General features: G+C 43.8%; 1 long non-coding RNA gene across 2 annotated transcripts in view; it reads left to right on the top strand.

Annotated features, from left to right (window-relative positions):
- LOC114818219 overlaps positions 1 to 21,468 on the top strand; it is a 62,738-nt gene that overhangs the window by 34,383 nt on the left and 6,887 nt on the right. Inside the window, exons 1-2 of one of the 2 annotated variants that reach the window (XR_003766061.2) lie at positions 11,735 to 12,104; positions 14,023 to 14,084. This is a non-coding gene — a long non-coding RNA (uncharacterized LOC114818219). Of the gene's footprint in view, positions 1 to 11,734; positions 12,105 to 14,022; positions 14,085 to 21,468 lie in introns of those variants that run through there. The other variant, XR_003766059.2, reaches the window with a different exon arrangement.

Raw genomic sequence — 21,468 nt, 5'->3', positions numbered from 1 at the left:
CCCTCTCTCTTTGTCTGCGGGCCACCATGTAGGACAGGGGCTGTGTCCCATCTGATGATGCCGTATCTGCTCCAGAACTTGGTACAAACTAAGCGCTTAATATATATCATCATCAACATCATCATTGTTATTATTATCATTATTGGTATTATTTCAAGGATAACCAATAATTTTTGTCCATCGGCATTTTGACTCTCACAACCCAGAAGACAGCTGGGCCTAGGAAATTTAGGGCAAGCATGGCAGATGTGTGGAGGGAGGTCGGGGGGATCCGTCAAAGAGGGGGGCCGGAGAGAAGGCAGCTCTCGTGTCGGCCCATCCCTTTTTTCCACCATGTTCCCGTAAATGATCTTTCACCAGCCGCTCTCTCCTGTCTTCACCTCCCATAGCCACCCCTACGTCTTCCCTTCTCCCTCTGACACCAACCTCCTCTGAGAAGCAGCACGGCCTCGTAGAAAGAGCACCGGCCTGGGAGTCAGAGGACCTGGGTTCTAACCCCAGCTCTACTAACTGCTTGCCGCACGACCTTGGCAAGTCACTTAATCGGTCAGTCGATCGTATTTATGGAGCGCTGCCTGTGTGCAGAACATGGAAATAAACCCTTGGGAGAGTACGATTTAACACTAAACGTCTCTGTGCCTCAGTTCTCCTGTTCTCCTTCCTACTTAGGCTGTGAGTCCCATGCAGGTCGGGGACTGTGTCCGATCTGATTCACTTGTTTCTACCCCAGCGTTTAGAACATAGTAAACGCTTAACAAATGGCATTTAAAAAAGCCAAAACCAAAACCAAAAACACCACCACAGTGGCTTTCTCCCCACAGTATCTGATCCCATCATCAGATATTAGAAAATGTATATACGTGTACTCACACATACACTCTCAAGCCACACCCAATGCGGCTCACTAATTTCCTCACTAGCCATAATTTTAGCTCTGCTTTTGATTATCCACACTTAATATCATCACGTACAGTTTTGAGTAACCGTGGTTTTCTGGGTTATTCATCAGTTCACTCCTGCCATTTCAAGTCGTCCATGCTGTCACTCATATACCTCAGATCCTAATGCTCTGAATCTCACTGAAGCTAAGATCCAGTCAGAGAGCTCCACGCTTGTTTTTTTCCCCATTTCATTATCCTTAATCATGGCCTCAAACCAAAAACAAACAAGCGATTGGTGAAAAAGGCAGAGAAAGTGATTTACATGGAAAAGAAAGCGGAATTGGAATATCATTGAACTGAATTCTATCGAATTGTGCTCTGCCAAGCGCTTAGTACAGTCCCCCGCAGCCAGTGAGCACTCCAGAAATACGATCGATCGACTGATTGATTGTCTTGCAGATTGCAGAATGGCCCAGTGACTTGAGCACAGGCCTGGGAGCCAGGAGTTCATGGGTTCTACTCCCAGCTCCGCCACTTCTCTGCTGTGTAACCTTGGGCAAGTCCCTTAACTTCTCCGTGCTTCAGTTCCCTCATCTGTAAATGGGGATGAAGACTGTGAGTCCCATGTGGGACACGGACTGTGTCAAACCGATTAGCTTTCATCTACCCCAAAGCAAGGCATGTAGTAAGTGCTTAAAAAATAGCGTATTTCCACACTGAGTGCATTTAAAGATTTCCTCCTTGCTGCACTGTTTCATGTTTTACCCTAACTGTTTAAACCTGTTTCATTTTTTCCTCAGCGTCCTGATCTTCTTGAAGCTTCTTTTTCCAGAGTGTTTCCCCTCTTTGATTGCTGTAAACAGGGCTGGGCCATCTTACAGGGTGGTCTCCCTCCCTGCTACCTCACATTTTCCGAACTTTATTTCATTATATTTCTCAAACATTTATTTTCCTCCCCTTCTAGTCTGACAGTCAGTCAATCACATTTATTCAGCACTTACTGAGGGCAGAGCACTGGGAGAGTACAATATAAGAATAAGCAGATACATCCACCATCCACGATGGTAAGGGACGTCTGCGGATAATCAGTTTATCACTGGTAGAGAGCAAATAGGGCACTTCATTACCCCCCCAGACCTTAGGCTAGCAGATTATTTGTATTGACGATGGCCTCTGAAATGCAGAAACTTTACGGCGGGGGAAATACTAATTGGAGAAATGTTAGAACATGTTTCTCCCTGACAGGGAATGTGTTTGCCATCTCTTTCCCTCTCCCGCTCTCTCGCCCCCCCCCCCCGTCCACCTCCCCCAGCCCTACCCCTCGGATATGAGATGGGTCTCAGTATTTAAGCAAAGTATGGCATAGGCTAACTCCATTATATGAATGAGGGAAATTAAAGCGTTGAAAGAAGCAAACAGACAGGTGAATGATCCAAATTCACACCGTAGATGAGTGACACAGCTTAGTACAAACGTTTAGTACAGTGTTCCACATGTAGTAAGTGCTCAATAAATACACTTGATGGATTACACACTGTCAAAACCACTCCAAGCCACTCTTAGGTTCACTCCTCCTCTTCAGTGGGGTCCGGGCTTTCTCTCCATCCAGCCAGGGGTCCTGTTGGAGCAGCAGGGTCCAACTCTCCTCTTTCCCATTTTCTCTCCTCAGTTTTCCTTTTTCTCTTTCCTCTTCCATTTCTCTTCCTATTTTCTCTTTCCTTTTCTTTTCATCTCTGTCTCCCATTCTCTCTTTCCCTTTGCCCCATCCTCCATTTCTGTATCATTCTCTTTCACTTTCTTTCTCCTTCTTTGATCTTCTCTTTCTCTTCTTTCTTCCCCATCTCTTTCTCTTCCTCTCCTCCTTCTCTCTTCTTTCCCTATCTCTCCTCTTCTCTATTTCCCTTCTCCTCTCTCTCTTCTTCCCTTCCGACCTTTCTCTATGTTTCTTTCTCTCACTGCCCCCACCCCCCACCTCTCTTCCTCTTTCTCTCTCTATCTCCACCTAGTCTCCCTCCCTAACCCAATTGGTTTGAACCAGGTTAGGCAAAGTATGACACAATCCAACTCCATTATACAGATGAGGAAAATTGGGGCATTAAAAGAAACAAACAAGTGGCGTATCCAAATTCGCACAGTGGTTGAGTCGTATGGCTGAAATGAAATTTCTACTTTGTAATTTTGGCTCTGATCTCCATAATACGAGGAGCATGCCCCACCTGCTTAACAAAGAGGATTTTCTAATGAGTTTAACACCATATTTTATTCTATCAGGTCGTTAAAGCATCAGTCAATTTTTTTTTTTCTAAATTGCAGTCACTCAACCGCCAACAATCAACATTTCCTGTGGCTTTTTTTGGCATAAGAATGAACATCATAACTTAAAGTTTCAGCTGCTGAAAAGCATGGGGGCACCTTAATATAAAATCCTCTGGGAAATCCAGGAACCGAAAATGCCCAAATCTCCTTAATAGACTCCACCGAATTACACAGATCGAATGATTGCTTTCTTCCATGCTTCCTTCCAGGCGCTCAATTTGCTCAGCATTACTAATCAAAAAGCAGGTCAATTAGATTCAGTTCAATTGCCTTGGGTTTATCTTACAACACAATATTCAAACAGGGTCTGTTCTAAATGCAACATCTGTGGGTTAGCAGGAGAGAAGGTAGAGGAAAGATTTCTGTTAATGACTCGGTGGTCAGTTTTTACTTTGAAACTGTTGTCAGAAACTCTCCGAAGTTTCCAGGACCTGTGGAACTGAACTAATCTAACTCACTGTGAAGTTCTATTAAAATTAGAAAAAAAGTCTAAACTTAGTGGCCCAATTCCCAAGAACAGATTTTTATTACAATAGGTGTTCTCTCCGCTGCCGCTTTTTGGAAGAAAATGAAAATCGTGCGTTAACGGGATGCATTCTCCATTTTTGTGGTCAGAAGTTGGTTCACAATGGTCCCAGATGTTTCCTTCTAAATGTCCTGAACAATGCTCTCAGATGTGGCTGGTAGAAGAGAATAGCCTTTTCAAGCATATTAAAGTCATTTATAAATTGTTGAAGGCCAAGATCACAGTTTATCCTACAATTTTGAGAAAGTATTGCCACTAGGGATTTTGATTCTTTAGTCATTTCCTGTAACTCAAATGGGAGCCTAAAATCTTTACGGTGTCAATTGTGAAAGTGTAATAAAAATACTGACTCTACCCTCCTTGGTTCCTTGAACAACGAAATAACCGTATAAAGGCTAAAAGAGAGTAGCCCTTGGAGCTAAAACTGGAAAACTACATGTAGAGTGGACTTACACAGAAAATAGATAAGGAATGTTGACCAAATTTATTGAGTTGCCAATTCAAGCATCATAAAGAAAGGTGTTGGGCCTGAATTCTCGTCCATGTGACTTCAAATTCATAATTTTGCTCCTTCCCATTTTTAACATTTCCATAGACCTTATCATGTTCTTCCAATTATGCAGCTTTCTGGCAGGGTTGAGATAGAGAAAAAGGGCGATACCATTTTCTCCTTTCTGGAAAGGTGTTATCTGATTTGAAAGGAAAAATCACATCTAGGAGAAAGAACCAAGACAGGCAGGGGAAAAAAAAAGAGTTAAAATGGCACTCAGGTGCGACAAGCCTGTTCTTCCTTCAGCCAGGCACCATTTCAACGATTTCCATCTAAGTGTTCGGACACTGTATTTTGCAGCAGTGCAAACAACAACAAATGGGTGAGACGTCAAAGAGAATATATAGCTTAGATCTGACCATCTGATTCAATTATCATGTAATCAGAGCGGTCAAAAGCCACTGTCTTTCTGTGAAGAAAACCTGAGCCTATAGCATTTACAGCCCAGAATTATTTCCCCGGAAAAGAAGAAAGGCTATTAAAGGGATTCTACAAAGCTGGGGTTAGGGATTGTCTCTTTGCCAAGTTGGCATTTTTCAAGGGCTCTCGAGAAGCCTGAAGACCCATTAAGCTCCGCCATTTCAGACTAAGAACCAGACTGTGAGTTCTAAAGTCCTGCTTAGGAACTTGGGGTTTATGAGCTTCAAATTCAGTAGTTAAGTGCCTTATAAAAAAGCAAACGAAAACATAATACATTTCCATTTTCCCCAACAATGAATTGGGACACATGGACATTACCTTGTCACCTAATATTTGACTTGACTCTCCTCTCAGGCACAACCTAGGTATTTGATATTTCATAATGGGCACCCCCACACACAGACACACACGACACCCCTTGGGGTTCAAACATGACATTATTAACTGAGATCTTAGCCTTGTGTGAAAATAAGGTGGAAAAGAACTGTGCACACTGAAAGATCATCAGCTTCTTTTTTATTGCATTTCTTATTTGCAACACCTTTCAGTGTCAAGAATCATAATTCAGTCATAATGTGAGTTGGAGCTGGACTCAAACCGTCAATGAACAGGGAGTGGTATTTTCAGCAAAGGATTCTTCATATGATGTATCTATTTTTCTCCATATAATTTACCTTTTTAGTTTAAGCATCGTGAGGAAAATGGGTTGGAATTTCCTTTCAGCTAAAAGGAGTGGAGTGAAAGTATCTTCCTCGACTTGACCTTATTTATATTTTAACCACCAACCAGTTCTATTATACTTCCCTGGCTCACTGGGTGAAATGAAATGCAAACCAAGAGAGTGGTTGAGGTGAAAATGACCCTTATGTTTTTTGCCCACATACTATGTTAATAATTTTCACTTTTCCTCTGACCGTCACACAGAAAAGCAGCTGGTAGCCATCTCTCTCTCCTCTTGCCACTACATCTCCAAATCCCCATAGCCTATTCACACCATCTCCCTCGTCATTACATCTTCACTCCTTTTTCCCCCCCAAATCCTCCCTCTGACCTTCTTCTCCTCTCCTCTATTCACCCACCACAGCAGCTTCCTGACAGAAATAGTAGAGATGGGATTAGACTGTAAGCCCGTCGATGGGCAGGGATTGTCTACCTGTTGGCAAATTGTACCTTCCAAGCGTTTAGTACAGTGCCCTGCACATAGTAAGTGCTCAATAAATACTATTGAATGACTTTAGTAAGTGCTTACTTTGTACAGAGCACTAAGTGCTGGGAAAAAGTACAGATTTTTAAAATTAGACATGGTCCCTGGCCCTCTATAGACTGTAAGCTCATTGTGGGCGGGGAATGTGTCTATTATTTCTTTATCTATTTATTTATATCGATGTCTGTCTCCCCCTCTAGACTGTGAGCTCGTTGTGGCCAGAAATGTGTCTGTTGTGATACTGTACTGTCCCAAGCGCTTAGTACAGTGCTTTGCACACAGCAAAGTGCTCAATAGGTATGATTGAATGAATGAATGAATGTTATTTGGTTATGCCATACTCTCCCATGCGCTTAATACAGTGCTCTGCAAACAATAAGCGATCAATAAATACTGACTGATTCTCAAGGGCCTCACAATCTAAGAATGAGGGAGGGAGAGGGGAGTCATTTGAGCGCTTACTGTGAGCGGAGCACCGTACTAAGACCTTGGAAAGTTCAATTTAAGAGGGAGTGGGCGGCAGAAATATAAAGAAGGATGAAATGAGAAAGACAAACAAAAAAACCAGTATAATAGACAAGGACGATGATATGATCAATACGAGAAATAGGACACTGTGGGTAAAAGAGCAGAGATTGGGGCTCCTTGTGCTTCAGAATGAAAAATCAGTGCTACAGGTCAATTATCACTGCTCTTCCTATTCCTCTCCAATGTATACCTGTGTACCTGCTTGTATACTTGCTTGTATGCCCATTTGGCATTCTTGCTTCTCAAGCAACTTGGACAGACTGAGAAAATGGTATTGTCATTAGGAATCCTCCATCAGCTAATCTAGCAATGGTATTTATTATTTATAGTGTGCAAATTACTGTACTCAGCTTGGAAAACAATAATGATGTTGGTATTTGTTAAGCGCTTACTATGTGCCGAGCACTGTTCTAAGCGCTGGGGTAGATTCAGGGTAATCAGGTTGCCCACGTGAGGCTCAAAGTCTTAATCCCCATTTTACAGATGAGGTAACTGAGGCACCGAGAAGTTAAGTGACTTGCCCAGAGTCACACAGCTGACGGGTGGCAGAGCCGGGATTAGAACCCATGACCTCTCGCTCCTAAGCCTGTGCTCTTTCCACTGAGCCATGCTGCTTCCAGGATGGGGCCTGGAATTCGTTCTGAATGGGGAACTAGGCTATTAGTACCACATAGCCTCTCCTCTATCGCTGGGATTTGAGGGGAAAGGGGCAGAGGGAGCCACTGCCCATGACTTTCCCATGGAAAGAGCCCGGGAGTCAGGGGATCTGGGTTTTAATGCTTTGTGGCCCTGGGCAAGTCACTTATCTAGGCCTCGGTTAAAGCACATATTCTTGAAGCTGCACGACACAGCGGAGAAGCAGCATGGTGGAGCGGAGAGAGGACAGGCCTGGAGATCAGAAACCTCACGGGTTCTAATCTTGGCTCTACCACTTGGAGAAGCACCGTGGCTCAGTGGAAAAAGCATGGGCTTGTGAGTCAGGGGACATGGGTTCGATTCCCGGCTCTGCCGCTTGTCAGCTGGGTGACTGTGGGCAAGTCACTTCATTTCTCTGTGCCTCAGTTCCCTCATCTGTAAAATGGGGATTAAGATTGTGAGCCTCACGTGGGACAACCTGATGACCCTGGGTCTACCCCAGCGCTTAGAACAGTGCTCTGTACATAGTAAGCGCTTAACAAATACCAACATCATCATCATCACTTCTCTGCCTTGTGACCTTGGGGAAGTCACTTCACTTCTCTGAGGCGTCAGTTACCTCATCTGCAAAATGGAGATTGAGACTGCGAGCCCCAGGTGGGACAGGGACTGTGTCCAACCCAATTTGATTGTATGCGCCCCAGTTTTTAGTACAGTGCCTGGGACATAGTAAGTGCCTAACAAATACCACAATCATTAAACAAATATCACAATTATTATCGTTAATAAAATGGGGATCCAATTCCTGGAAACAGAGACTGTGGGACAGGGACTGTGTCTGACCTAATTATCTTATATTTACCCTAGCACTTAGAACAGTACTTTGCATTTAGGAAGTGCTTAACAAACATCATTATTATTATCATCATTATTCCAGGAAAAGTAGGGGATGAGCCTCAGTGTGCCATCCCTAATACTGTTCTCAGAAATTCAACCCTTTCCTTCTCCTAATTCCTGACTGCAGAAGGAATGGAAAAGAACTTCCACAGGGCCTCATGGTATTCCTTGGAACTGGGACTATACAGAGCTCATTCATTTAGGCAGCGACCCCTTCAAGAGAAATAGTTGTTTATCCCTAAAATAAAGCAGCGTGGCTTAGTGGTAAGAGCCCGGACTTGAGAGTCAGGTGGTGTGGCTTCTAATCCCGGCTCTGCCACTTATCAGCTGTGTGACTTCGGGAAAGTCACTTCACTTCTCTGTGCCTCAGTTACCTCATCTGTAAAATAGGGATGAAGGCCGTGAGCCCCATGTAGGGCAATCTGATGACCTTGTATCTACCCCGGTGTTTAGAACAGTGTTTGGCACATGGCAAGCACTTAACACATGCCATTATTGTTATTGTTATTAATGCCTGTCTCCCATTCTAGACTAATCTCCTCATGGGCAACAAACGTCTCTGCCAACTCTGTTTTAATGCACTCTCCCAAGCGCTTAGTACTGCATTCAATAAATACCGTGGATTGACTGATCGATTGATCCCTTGTAACATTTCCACCAGATTAAGCACATGCTCATTTTGTTCAGGCCGAAGAAGAAACTCTGAGATTAACAAATGGGTTTAAGTGGTTTTTGGACCGGATTCACCTGCCTCTGTTGCATCAATAGGGCTGGGTTGTGGAAACCGACTCTGAACCAGCCTTAGTGCATTTTGTTTTCAATCTCCATTTTGCACAAATCTACCTCGCTTTCCTAAATCGTACTTCAGTCACGACCTTCTCCTGCTGCCAATTTCAGCCGCACCCTGCCGTCAATTAAGAAACCCGGAGCCGTACATGATGGGATTCTGGTATTGGTGTGAAGAACCATCACAACCACTACGGACTAGAATTAGCCACCTCTTTAGGGCAAAAGACTTTGTCCACACCTCCACACACTGTATTAGCACTGTAAGGAAAAGTTCCCCGTGCTGTGTTGCTGTGACTTTATTTTTTTTTGTTGGACTCCACAGGGTACAAATGAGGAAGGGGCAAAACTTGGAAAGATTAAGCCCGAGTTCGTCTCTGCCTTCCTAATGCATTTCAGAATGCTTTTTCTTCATTTGAAATTTGGGGCTTTAGTGAGTTTTCTTCGCGGCTTGAGAATTCTAATAAAGATCCTGGAAGTGATTGCCAGGTACTCCAAGGGATTTCTAAGTACACTTGGCTTTTGTGAGGATTTTTCATTTTACAAATTACTTGCTCCTGTGATTCCTAAATCTAAGTGCATTCTTTCAGTCGCTGCAGTTACAGAACTTTTTGGCACTTGGAAGTAGCAGACTCTGGGGGTTCTTCCCAAGAAGCAGCGTGATCTAAAGGCCTTCCTTTCCAGACTAAGTCCCCCTTTTCCTCAGCCCCCCCGTTGCCCCGACTCACTCCCTCTGCTCTACCCCCGTGCCTCACAGCACTTGTGTGTATATATATATATATATATATAATTCTATTTATTCATATGAATGCCTGTTTACTTGTTTTGATGTGTATATATCTATAATTCTATTTATTTCCATTGATGCTATTGATGCCTGTTTACTTGTTTTGATGTCTGTCTCCCCCCTTCTAAACTGTAAGCCTGCTGTGGATAGGGATTGTCTCTCTTTTTTGCTGAATTGTACTTTTCAAGCGCTTAGTACAGCGCTCTGCACGCAGTAAGCGCTCAATGACTACGACTGAATGAATGAATAAAGGATAGAGCATAGTCCAGGGGGTCAGAAGGCCCTGGGTTCTAATCCCAGCTCTATCACTTGTCAGCTGGGTGACATTGGGTGGGTCACTTAACTTCTCTGGGCCTTGGATAACTCATCTGAAAAATGGGGATTAAGACTGTGAACTTCTCTGAGCCTCAGTTTCCTCAGCTATAAAATGGGGATTGAGACTGTGAGCCCTATATGGGACAGGAACTGTGTCCAACTCACTTATCTTGTATCTACCCCAGCGCTTAGCAGAGTGCCAGGAGCCTAGTAAGGCCTTAACAAATGCCACTATTATTATTTCTTTCCCCACTTCTCATTCCCATTCTCCCTTTGATCACGCCTTTTTCTCTTGGCTCTGGTTCTCTCCTCTTTCCCTCTTATCCACTTGGCTGTAGAAGTCTGTGCCTTGACCTGTGCTGGTCAGCCGGGCAGACTCAAACCATGGCCATTCTTTGGCAGGAACTAACCCAGCAGATCGAATGTCAGGTGACCAGATTTCCTCCAGGAGCAGGAAACAGTGGTGCCTTTCCTAACCCGGAGAGCTACGAAGCTCAAAACCCTCTCGGCCAAGAGCTGTCGAAATGAAGCAGCGAGATCAAATGGAAGGAGACTTGGGTTCTAATTCTGACTCCACCAGTTGTCTACTGGGTGAACTTGGACAAGTGACTTAACTTTTCTGTGCCTCAGGTCCCACATCTGCACAATGGGAATTAAGCCTGATTAGCTTATATCTACCTCAGTGCTTAGTACAGTGCCTGGCATATAAGTGCTGGAAATCTTGAAACATTCCTGAACTAGCTCTCAAAATCTGGAAAAATCAACTCTGTAAGCATCCGTGCTGTTTAAGAAAGCCTGAAGGCTCTCGTAAACTCCTTGTGGGTAGGAAATGTGTTCACCAACTCTGTTGTGTTATACTCTCCCAAGCGCTTAGTAGAGTGCTCTGCCCACAGTTAGCACTGAATAATGATTGAATGGCATCTGATAATAATGGAAAGAGCACGGGCCTGGGAGTCAGCGGACCTAGGTTCTAAACTCGGCTCCGCCAGTTACCTGCCTTGTGACCTTGGACAAGTCACTTAACTTCTCTACTTCTCTGTGCCTCGGTTACCTCAGTTGTAAAATGGGGTGAAGACTGTGAGCAACCTGATTATCTTGTATCTACCCCAGGGCTTAGTACAGTGCCGGACACATAGTAAGCACTTAACGAATACTATAGTTATTATGATGATGATGATGATTAGGTATGCCATCTGTGATTTAGGCATAATAAGCTGTTGACAATTATAAAGGGGAAATCCTTTTTCTTTCTGATTAAAATGTCACTTCTGATCCGCTTTATCTGATCTCAACAAGGCAAGGCGTGGGGAAAAAACCCCAAGATGTCTGCAGATTTTACAGATTGCCTCAGAGAGTTGTTTCTGGACTCAGTGAATTATTTATCAGTGATTCAGCACATCTCAGGCACTTGCAGGAATATTACACAAATTAAAAAGTGCTCTTGGTGATTTCTGGACCAGGAAAACAAACCACATGAAAATGGCTCATTGGAAAGGTTTACTTGCCAAAAATTCAGTCCCTCCCATCATTTTTTTAAAGGTATCTGTTAAGCACGTACTATATTCCAGGCACCGTACTCAGCTCTGGGGTAGATTCAAGCTGATCAGGTTGGACTCGGTCCCTGACCCACATGGGGCTGGCAGTCTTAATCCCCATTTTGCAAATGAGGTAACTAAAGCCTAGAGAAGTGAAGTGACTTGTTCAAGGTCACGCAGCAGACCGTCTTAATCCCCATTTACTAGAAGAGGATACGGTGGCACAGAGAAATTAAGAGACTTCCCCAGGGCCTTGCAACAACAAGTGACAGAGTGGGGATTAGAACTCAGATCCTTCTGACTGCCAGGCCCTTCCTATTATCATCATTCTTATTACATACGAAGCACTTAACAAATACCACAATCATTCTAATTATTTTTTGTCATTGTTATAATTACTGTATTAATTACTATTACTAGTACAATGCTAGACTAAAAATCTAACCACCACACAAGGTTTTCTTCCCATGATAACTCTAAAAGGAAAGATCAGAATTGAGAAGAATAGGAGCAGTTCATTCGCTCAATCAGACTCGACACAGCTGAGATCCACTTGAGGTTAATTCACAGGGGCAGGTGACCTCCGTTTGCTTGTTGCTTTTATTCCCAGGGCGAACCATTTCAACCAGGGTTCCCTGAGCAAATGGAATGCTGCCTCACGGCACAATATCTAACAGCAGAAAAAGCGATGGGCGAAGAGGTCTGTCGGCAGTCGGTTGTTGGGTAGGGATCGTCTCTAATTTGTTGCCGAATTGTATTTTCCGAATGCTTAATACGGTGCTCTCCACACATAAGTGCTCAATAGGTACGATTGAATGAGTGACTGCTTTGTCCTCCGAAGGTGGGACATGTTTATGATGGGAACCTCTTCCGTTGAGTTTGTTTTGAGAGCTTCAACAGTGCTCCTAAGCATTTTGATGAAGCGTCTAAAAGGACAATTTGCAAAGAGCTTTTAAGGACAATGACCTGGAAGCCTAGAATATCCGTCAGGATTCAAGGGATTTGTAAGTCTTTCGTCCCACAAGAATTTATGCCGATCTACGACTGCCTTTTGCCAATCAGTCCATCGGTGGTATTGATTGAGAGTTTACTGTGTCCTGGGGAGAATACAGTATAAAGGAGTTGGTAGACATATTCCTTGCCCACAGCAAACTTCCATCTCTGTCCTTGTATCACGTGTGCTTAGGGCTTTGGGAGTATATTGCTTTGCTTACTTCAATCAACCATCAGCGTTCCCTCACTAAGCATCAAAATCAACTCGAGGCCACGAGTTCTTGAGGGGGAAAAATCCACTCCAGTACACTATTCCTCTTTCCTTTTCTCTTCCTTCCAGAGTCAGAGAGACGGGATCTACCAGCAGCTGTTCTAGATGCCTGGAGTAGATTGAATCAGACACAGTTCCTTTCCCAAATGAGGTTCACAGTCTAATGGGAAGGGAGAAAGGGCATCTTACTCCTATTTTTACATACAAGGACCTGGAGGCCCAGAGAAGCTAAGTGACTTGACCAAGGTCACACAGCAGGCTGATGGGAGACTCGGGATTAGACCTCGGGTTTCCTGACTCTCCAATCCATGGTCTATCCACCAGTGGATAGAGAACGGGCCTGGGAGTCAGAAGGTCACAAATTCTATTCCCCGCTCTGCCACTTGTGTGCTGTGTGACCTTGGGCAAGTCACTTTACTTCTCTGGGACTCCGTTACCTCATCTGTAAAATGGGGATTAAGATTGTGAGCCCCTTGTGAGAACGGGACTGTGTCCAACCCGATTTGCTTGTATCCACCTCAGTGTTTAGTACAGCGCCTGGCATATAGTAAGCTCTTAACAAATACCGTAATTGTTAATCATTATTACTTCTTCTCTTCCAAATTCTCTTTCGGCTCCTCTTCCATTGATTTCTGCCCCATAAGTCCTCTGAGACCCCCCTTCCGAAATTGATCTATGTTTATGCATAATATGGGTACAGTGACATTCTTGTAAGCCCCTCATTTCCTTATTCTTTTAATTGGAATTTAGTAAGACCAACTCAAATCCAAAATTGGCGATCTCAAAATCGTTTTGAAATTCCTTCCAACGATGCTGTTATTTCTATTAGGTATTCAATTATATTTGGACTTTGTCATACTATATCATCATTTACATTTAATAGGATTTATCCAAGTTCCAAGCTCATTTTTTTTAAGCAGCAAAGTGATTGAAAATCACATAGAGCGTATTTTTGTAGATTCCCCTAATGCAAAAATGACTGAAATGGTTTAAATCAAAATAAAATTTCCCCTCAGGCAGAAACTAAATATTAGATGTTTCATCTCCTTCAGCTTGGGATCGCCTAATGAGAGTAGGTTTATGAAAATTGTCTTGCTAGCTCAGCTTTAGAATTTAGTCTTTGGAGTGTCAAAGTGAACTCATTTTTATTCACTTGCACAGACAGTGGAGACACAAACATGTCAATTAAATCATCATCTGATTATGCCACAGAACAACACAAGGTTTTAAGGAGCAGCTCATAGAACAATAATAAATAATAACCAACTTGTTTTGAAAACCTATTGTCAGAAAAGATTGGCTTATTGACCTTTGAGATGAAGGAGGAAAAACAAAGAGTGAGTAAAGAACAACAAAATAAATGTGTTTTTTTCCTAGAGGGTGTTGTTTCAAACTAATTTGCGGATACCAGGAATGCAGTGGAAACAAAGTTATTACAAGTAAGCATGTCATTTATCTCCATGCTAGGATCTGCACTGAATTAACTATTTGGCACGGTTTGCTACCGGGGTTCCAAAAAGCACTCTGATTTGCAGCATCTTTTCCCATAAAATATAATAATATGCCATACTGGCTGAGATGGAACGTAAAAAATGTATGAAATTGACATACTGCCTCTCCTATCGTCTGGAAACTGGTTGAGGCTGCATTCGCAGAGTAGAGGATGTAAATTTTAGTCAGGGCTACCTAGGCCGGAGTGAAGCAGGGCCCTGGCGATTATTCAGAGTTTAGACTTTATGGACAGCCAAACAGTGGAAAAGCTCAGGCTGACTGGAAGCCTGTTCCGGAATGCGTTTTGAGCAAGAGGACTAACTTCAAAACGTGTCGCCGTTCAATTCAGAATCCACCATTCCAGCCATCAGTGTCACTCTGCAAATGGCAGACTCAGTGTTTTGTCTGTTCAAGGCTTCCATTCTGACTTAAAACGAGCTGTGGAATACAAAATACCCTCTGAATTGAATCTGTCTTCTTTCTGGATCGGGGATGAGAGATTATAAAAGATGTCTTGGACTGAGGCAATTCAGAAATTTGGCTTTATATCTGTTCAGCCCTCGGGGTAGTTCAGTGATATATCCTTGAGGCAGAATGGGTCCACAACTCATTCAGGATTGCTAAAACCACAATTTCTGGTAGCGTTATCATCCTGAAGTCTGATTTGGGGCCCATATAAAGCTACTAAAAAGTAGGATGGCCTAGTGGGTAGAGCACAGGTCTAGGAGACAGAAGGATTTGGGTTCTAATCCCTGCTGCTTCTCTCTTCCTCTCTTCAAAATTCTCTTTTGGACCTTCTTCACCTGACTGCTGTGTGACCTTGGGCAAGTCACTTAACTTCTCAGTGCCTCAGTTACCTCATCTGTAAAATAAGGATCGAGACTGTGAGCCCCACGTGGGACAGGGACTGTGTCCAACCCGATTTGCTTGTATCCATCCCAGTGCAAAGTACAGTGCCCGGGGATTCAATTCAATTGTATTTATTGAGCGCTTATTTTGTGCAGAGCCTTGTACTGAGGGCTTGGGAGAGGATAATACAACAATAAACTGACACAGAAATTACATAGATGTACGTAAGTGCTGTGGGGCTGGGAGGGGGGAATGAATAAGGGGAGCAAGTCAGGGTGACACAGAAGGGAGTGGGTCTAATCGGGATTCTAATCCCAGCTCTGCAATTTGCCTGCTGTGTGGCCTTGGGCAAGTCACTTAACTTTCCTCGTCTGTAATTCAGTTTCCTCATCCGGAATTCAGTATGTCTTCCTCCTTATTTAGATTGGGAGCCCCATGTAGGACAGAAATTGTGTTTCATCTCTGGTGCGGTGTCTGGCACAAAGTAAGAGCCTAATGCATATTATTATTACCACTGAATAAATTCCTTCCCCTCAGCGTAAGTCCAAGAAGTGATCGTGCCCTGGATTTATGAGGCTCCAGCCTCCCCTTAAACACCGGAAAGATTCAGGAGGGTCAAAAAGTACCAGACATTTTACCAGGCGTATATTTAATACAATAGCTAGTTTACAACCTAATCGTCTCAGGAAAACTATGAACTCGGAGAGAGAAAGATGGAATGGAATTAGTTCATTCATTCAATCATATTTATTGAGCCCTTACTAAGTGCTTGGGCGAGTACAGTAGAACAACAGACAGAGACATTCCTGCCCACGGTGAGCTCACAGTCTAGAGGAGACAGACATTAATATAAATAGATAAATAAATGACAGATATGTACAGATATATACACATGTGCTGGGGTAAGAGGGAGGATGAATGATGGAGCAAGTAAGAGTGGGGCAGAAGGGAGTGGGAGAAGAAAAGAGGAGGGCTTAATCAGGGAAGGCTTCTTGGAGAAGATGGGCCTTCAATAAGGCTCTGAAGTGGGGGAGAGCAATGATCTGTCTGAATATTTTGGAGTTGTCATAATAGGGAGAGTTATGCAGTATTTTAAGGCAGTTTCCCTGGGAGGAAAAAAAAACACATTTGTGTAGAAATTTAGCTTCTACCGCCTTCAGATGCATTTTCAGGAGTTGCTCATCATAATTCAGCTGACTTGGCTTGAGCTCTAGACTGTAAGATCCTGATGGCAGGGGATGTGCTTGTTTACTGTTGTATTGGACTTTCCCAAGCGCTTAGTGCAGTGCTCTGCGCATAGTAAGCGCTCAGTAAATACGATTGAAAAAATGAATGAACTGGGGACAGCAGAACACTACCCCAGGATTGCATGCCTTCTCGTTTCCTCTTGGAGATAATGAGAAGGGAAGGTATTTGATTGGGGAGTGTGAGGTTAATGTCCCCCAGCATTTTTTTTTTAGAAATTCCAGGATACTGCAGGAACTAAACAGAATGTGTTTCAGCCAAGAAAAAGAAATCCAAACATTTGAAATGAACGAGCACCATTAAGGGAAAGAGCGTGGACCTGGGAGTCAGGAGACCTGGGTTGACAGGCCAGCTCTGCCATTTGCCTGCTGTGTGACTTTGGGCAAGTCGAACTTTTCTGCCTCGGTTTCCTCATCTGTAAATTGGGGATGAGGTGCCTGTTCTCTCTCCCCCTGGGATTCATGTGGGGCTGGGACTGTGCCCGCCCTCACTGGGTTGAGCTGAGCTTGGTGCATATGAGAGTTTAACAAATACTACTATTATTAGTCTCAATTCTCAAACATACACGTATGTTCTAATTTTCTAACGTATCAAGGGAATGCCTACTCAAATTGGAACATACTAGGATAGTTGGTTGTGTTGGGAAAATTCCTTACCTCACTAATTCATTTTGGCGAACAAATAAAACCGAGTACCAGAGAAACCAATTCCCACCAGACATCGTGGCAGTTTCACATCAGTCAATTAATCAATCAGTCGTATTTATTGAGCAATTACTCTGTGCAGAGCACTGTTCTAAGTGCTTGAGTACAATAGAGTAAGTGGACGGTTCCCTGCCCATAACGAGCTTGCAGTGTAGAGGGAGTAACAGATACAGAATGGAGATTCCAGGAGACTTAACTTGTCGACTGCCGGAACACGTCTCTAAGATTTAGAATAGTCTCGCTGAGGTTTACTGACATATTCTGAATAAGGAAATTTTTGAGTGGAAACGAAGACACCTCAAGCAATCAAGCAAACGAAAGAGTTTAAAACGTCAGGCCTGTCGAGAGTCCTTTTCGAGGAATGACCCCGTAGCTGTTGAAACTCGATGGGGCTTTCAGACGGAATCTGCAGCCAGACACGCCACCGCTATTCGCTAGGCAACAGCTCTGTAAATAGAGAAATAAATCCGACAGGATTCCTGGCCAGTGTCATTAAAAATAGATTCAATATCAGATCAACTAATGGGTAGCTTAGACCATGCAGAAGAAAAGTTGTAAGGAGAAAATGAAGGCGCCGATAAGAAATTCTCTAATTTTTGAAGCAGTATAAATGTCAGATGCCAATGACAACAGGGCATTTATTTCTCATCAAGTCTTGTACACAACTAGGGAAAGAGGTAGAGATTGAATATTGCCATAATAATAACTGTGGTATTTGTTAAATGCTTACTAGGTGCCAGGCACTGTGCTAAACGCTGGGGTGGATGCAGGCAAATCGGGCCGGACACAGTCCCTGTCCCAGAGTCCCATTTTACAGATGAGGTAACTGAAGCACAGAGAAGTTAAGTGTCTTGCCCAAGGTCACACAGCAGACAAGTGGCGGAACTGGGATTAGAACCCTTGACCTTCTTGCAAGTACATCTTAAATATGAAAAGGAAATTTTTGCAGGGTTAATAAGCATTTAGTTGATGAGGTGTGACTATTCGTGTTGAAGATACTAGATGGAAAAGCCTCTTAATCGATGGTATCTATTGAGTGCTGACGATGTGCAGAGCACTGTACTACGCGCTTGGGAGAGCATGCCACGATAGAGTTGGCAGAACACCTTCCCTGCCCATAATGATTCGATTCAGTTTTTCCTCCTCTAAGATAAATCATTAATATTCTTCCTGAAATCCTAAGGAATGCAGGTTTGGTTCATATTGGGTGACAGGGAAAATGAACACTGCATTACGAAGCTTCCTACATCTTGATTATCTAGTCGAAGGTAATCTAAGGTAAAGGAGCTTGCCAAGTAACCAAAGAGTGCATTCCGGCTTAAAGGTCCGTTCCTGGGCAGTATCGCCAGGTTGGACAATTGCCTTTTCCCGCAGTTGCAAAGAGGAAAAAAATGGATGGTTAATGCAGGAGAGCAGAAGTAGGAGGGAGCAAGCAAAACGAGTGTGGAAAGGGAGCAGAATGGAAAAGGAAGGGACAAGAAGGAAAAGGGGGAAATTTTGCGAAGGAGGATTCGGCAGAGGAGACCCACCAAATACCATAAAAGGGTAGGGAGATAACATATTCTAAATGATTTATTTATATTGATTAATTCATTCAATAGTATTTATTGAGCGCTCACGATGTGCAGAGCACTGTACTAAGCGCTTGGAATGGACGAATCAGTAACAGATAGAGACAGTCCCTGCCCTTTGACGGGCTTACGGTCTAATCGGGGATGTGCATCTCCCTCTCTAGAGTGCAAGATTTTTGTGGGCAGAGAACTCTCTCAAGTGCTTAGCGCAGTGTCCCGCACATAGTAAGCAGGTATACCGTTGAATGAATAAATGAATGAGCAAATGAATGGATCCATGAAGAGGCTGAAGCCGTCGGCCCACAGCAATATGATCTTTACCTGGAACAGCATGGTGGCTGCTTGGACGGAGAGGAAAGGGCAAATTCTAGAAATGATGCGGACCTCTTCCAACTTGCTAAAGTTCTCTGGACCCAGTAAATGTGATTGTTTGATTAATTGACTGAAGAAAAAGCTGACAGGATTTGGCGCAGCGTGGCTCAGTGGAAAGAGCACGGGCTTGGGAGTCAGGGGTCATGGGTTCGAATCCCTGCTCGGCCACCTGTCAGCTGTGTGACTGTGGGCAAGTCACTTAACTTCTCTGTGCCTCAGTTCCCTCATCTGTAAAATGGGGATTAACGGTGAGCCTCACGTGGGACAACCTGATTACCCTGTATCCACCCCAGCGCTTAGAACAGTGCTCGGCACATAGTAAGCGCTTAACAAATGCCAACATTAGTGATTAATATGGGCTTTGAAAGAGTGGAATCAGGGAAAATCCCAACGTTACAGGCTTTAAAGAAGGGGACGGTGCAGTGTAGACAACGGCGACGGGAAAGTTAGGTGGAGGAAAGGATTTTGGAGGGAAGAAGTGGAGTATCATTTTAGATTTGATGTGAGCCCATCACTGGGCAGGGATTGTCTCTATCTGTTGCCCAACTGTACATTCCAAGCACTTAGGACAGTGCTCTGCACATAGTAAGCGCTCAGTAAATACTACCGAATGAATGAATTTAATGAACTTTCAAGAGAGGGGCAGCCGTGATGAGAAGTCTTGGAGGCAGGAGGAAATATGCCATTGGAGAGATGAGAGATTAGGGCTAGCGAGGTATATTTAGAAGCCATCCACATCAAGGTGAGAGTTGAAACCAACGAAAGCAGATGAGCGGCTCAAAGGAGCGAGTATAGATTTAGGAGAGCCGAGGATCCAAAAACAGAGCTTTAAGGGACACCCCCAGGTAGGCGGTGAGAGGCCGAGGAAGAGCTGGTGAAAAAGGCGAAGGAGGAAAGGACAGAGAGGCAGGAAAACTGTGTCCGTAAAACCAAGGAGAGAAGACATTTCCAGGGGAAGAGACTAGTTCACGGTGCCGAAGGCAGCTAAGAATTAGAGGAAGTTTCAGATGGCTTAGAGAATGTGAGATTTGGCATGTAAGAGGTTTTCGATAACCCTGCTGAAAGGGATCCTCAACGTATCTACCAACTCTGTTGTATTGTACTCTCCCGAGTGCTTGGTCCAGTGTTCTGCACATGGTCAGGACTCAGTAAATACCATGGATGAGGAGGATGAGAGAAAGGGGCAGAAACCAGATTACAGAGGAGACCGCTGGACTGTAAGCTTGTTTATAAACAAGGTTAACTGTTGTATTGTCCTCTCCCAGGTGCTTAGTACAGTGCTCTGCACATAGTAAGTGCTCAATAAATGCCACTGGTGATAGCGATGAGTTGGAGGAGAGGAAGAAGAAGTTGAGGGTGTAGGTCGTCATCCCTTGAAACCCTCTGTAAAAAAAGAAAAATAAACAGACACATTCCCCGTCCACAGAACTCTAGAATCCCAGCTCTTACCCCTTTATAACCGATTATGGTTAAACTGGAAAAGAGGAATTTCTTTTCTAAAGTTAAGCTGTTGGAGAACGGATATTAGGCAAAAGTCCTAAACAACAGCGGATAACCGGATTGACCCAATTCAATTCAGTCATATTTATTGAGCTGCTACTGTGTACAGAGCACTGTACTAAATACTTGGAAAGTACAGTTCAGTAATAGAGATGATCCCTGCCCACACCGGCCTTACAGTCAATACGAGGTCAAAAAAGCTTAGTACGCTGCTCTTGCACGTAGTAAGCGCTCAGTAAATACGATTGAATGAAAAGAGCACCAAGTCAAAACGGGCCAGAAAAGCAAATCTCTCCCTGATTCTATAAAAAACCTTTAAGCTAGACTCTTTCCAGGATATTTATTTGTCCACGAGGCTTCCCTTCCCTCAGCCCCAAGTCAGCTGGACCCCTCTCTTCTTGTCCTCGGGTTTATAACCTCAACCTATTGCCCTCTGACCTTAATCCCTTTTATTCATCCCCACTCTGAGACCCACAGCACTTCCGTACATACCTGTAATTTATTTATTTATATTAATGTCCGTCTCCCCCTCTGGACTGTAAGCTCATCTAGGGCAAGGAATGATGGTATCCGTTAAGCGCTTACCATGATTCTTGTTATATTGTTCTCTCCCAACGCTTAGTACAGTGCTCTGCGAAGAGCAATCATTCAATAAGTACAATTGAATGAGTGAATGAATCAGAATTGGTTCAACTCTTGTTGCCTTCCCTCTTCAGGACAGGTAGCAACCCACATCATCGTCATCGTCGGTATTGATCGAGTGCTTACTATGTGCAGAGCACTGTACTGGGCACTTGGGAGAGTATAATACATCAGAATTGTGCTAGCATATCCTAGAGGATAGAGCACAGGCCTGGGCGTCAGAACGACCTGCTCTCTAATCCCGGCTCTGCCACTTGTCTGCTGTGTGACCTTGGATAAGCCATTTCACTTCTCTGTGCCTCAGTTACCTCATCTGGAAAATGGGGATTAAGACTGTGAGCCCCATGTGGGACAGGGATTGTGTCCAACCTGATTAGCTTGCATCTAACCCAGCGCTTAGAACAGTGCCGGGCACATAGTAAGCACTTCAGAAATGCCACATTCCCTTC

This window comes from Ornithorhynchus anatinus, chromosome 18, assembly GCF_004115215.2.
Source record: "Ornithorhynchus anatinus isolate Pmale09 chromosome 18, mOrnAna1.pri.v4, whole genome shotgun sequence".
In the NCBI taxonomy this organism is placed as follows: domain Eukaryota; kingdom Metazoa; phylum Chordata; class Mammalia; order Monotremata; family Ornithorhynchidae; genus Ornithorhynchus; species Ornithorhynchus anatinus.
The sequence above is the reverse complement of the archived record's forward strand: the minus strand, read 5'-3'. Positions and strand labels throughout refer to the sequence as shown.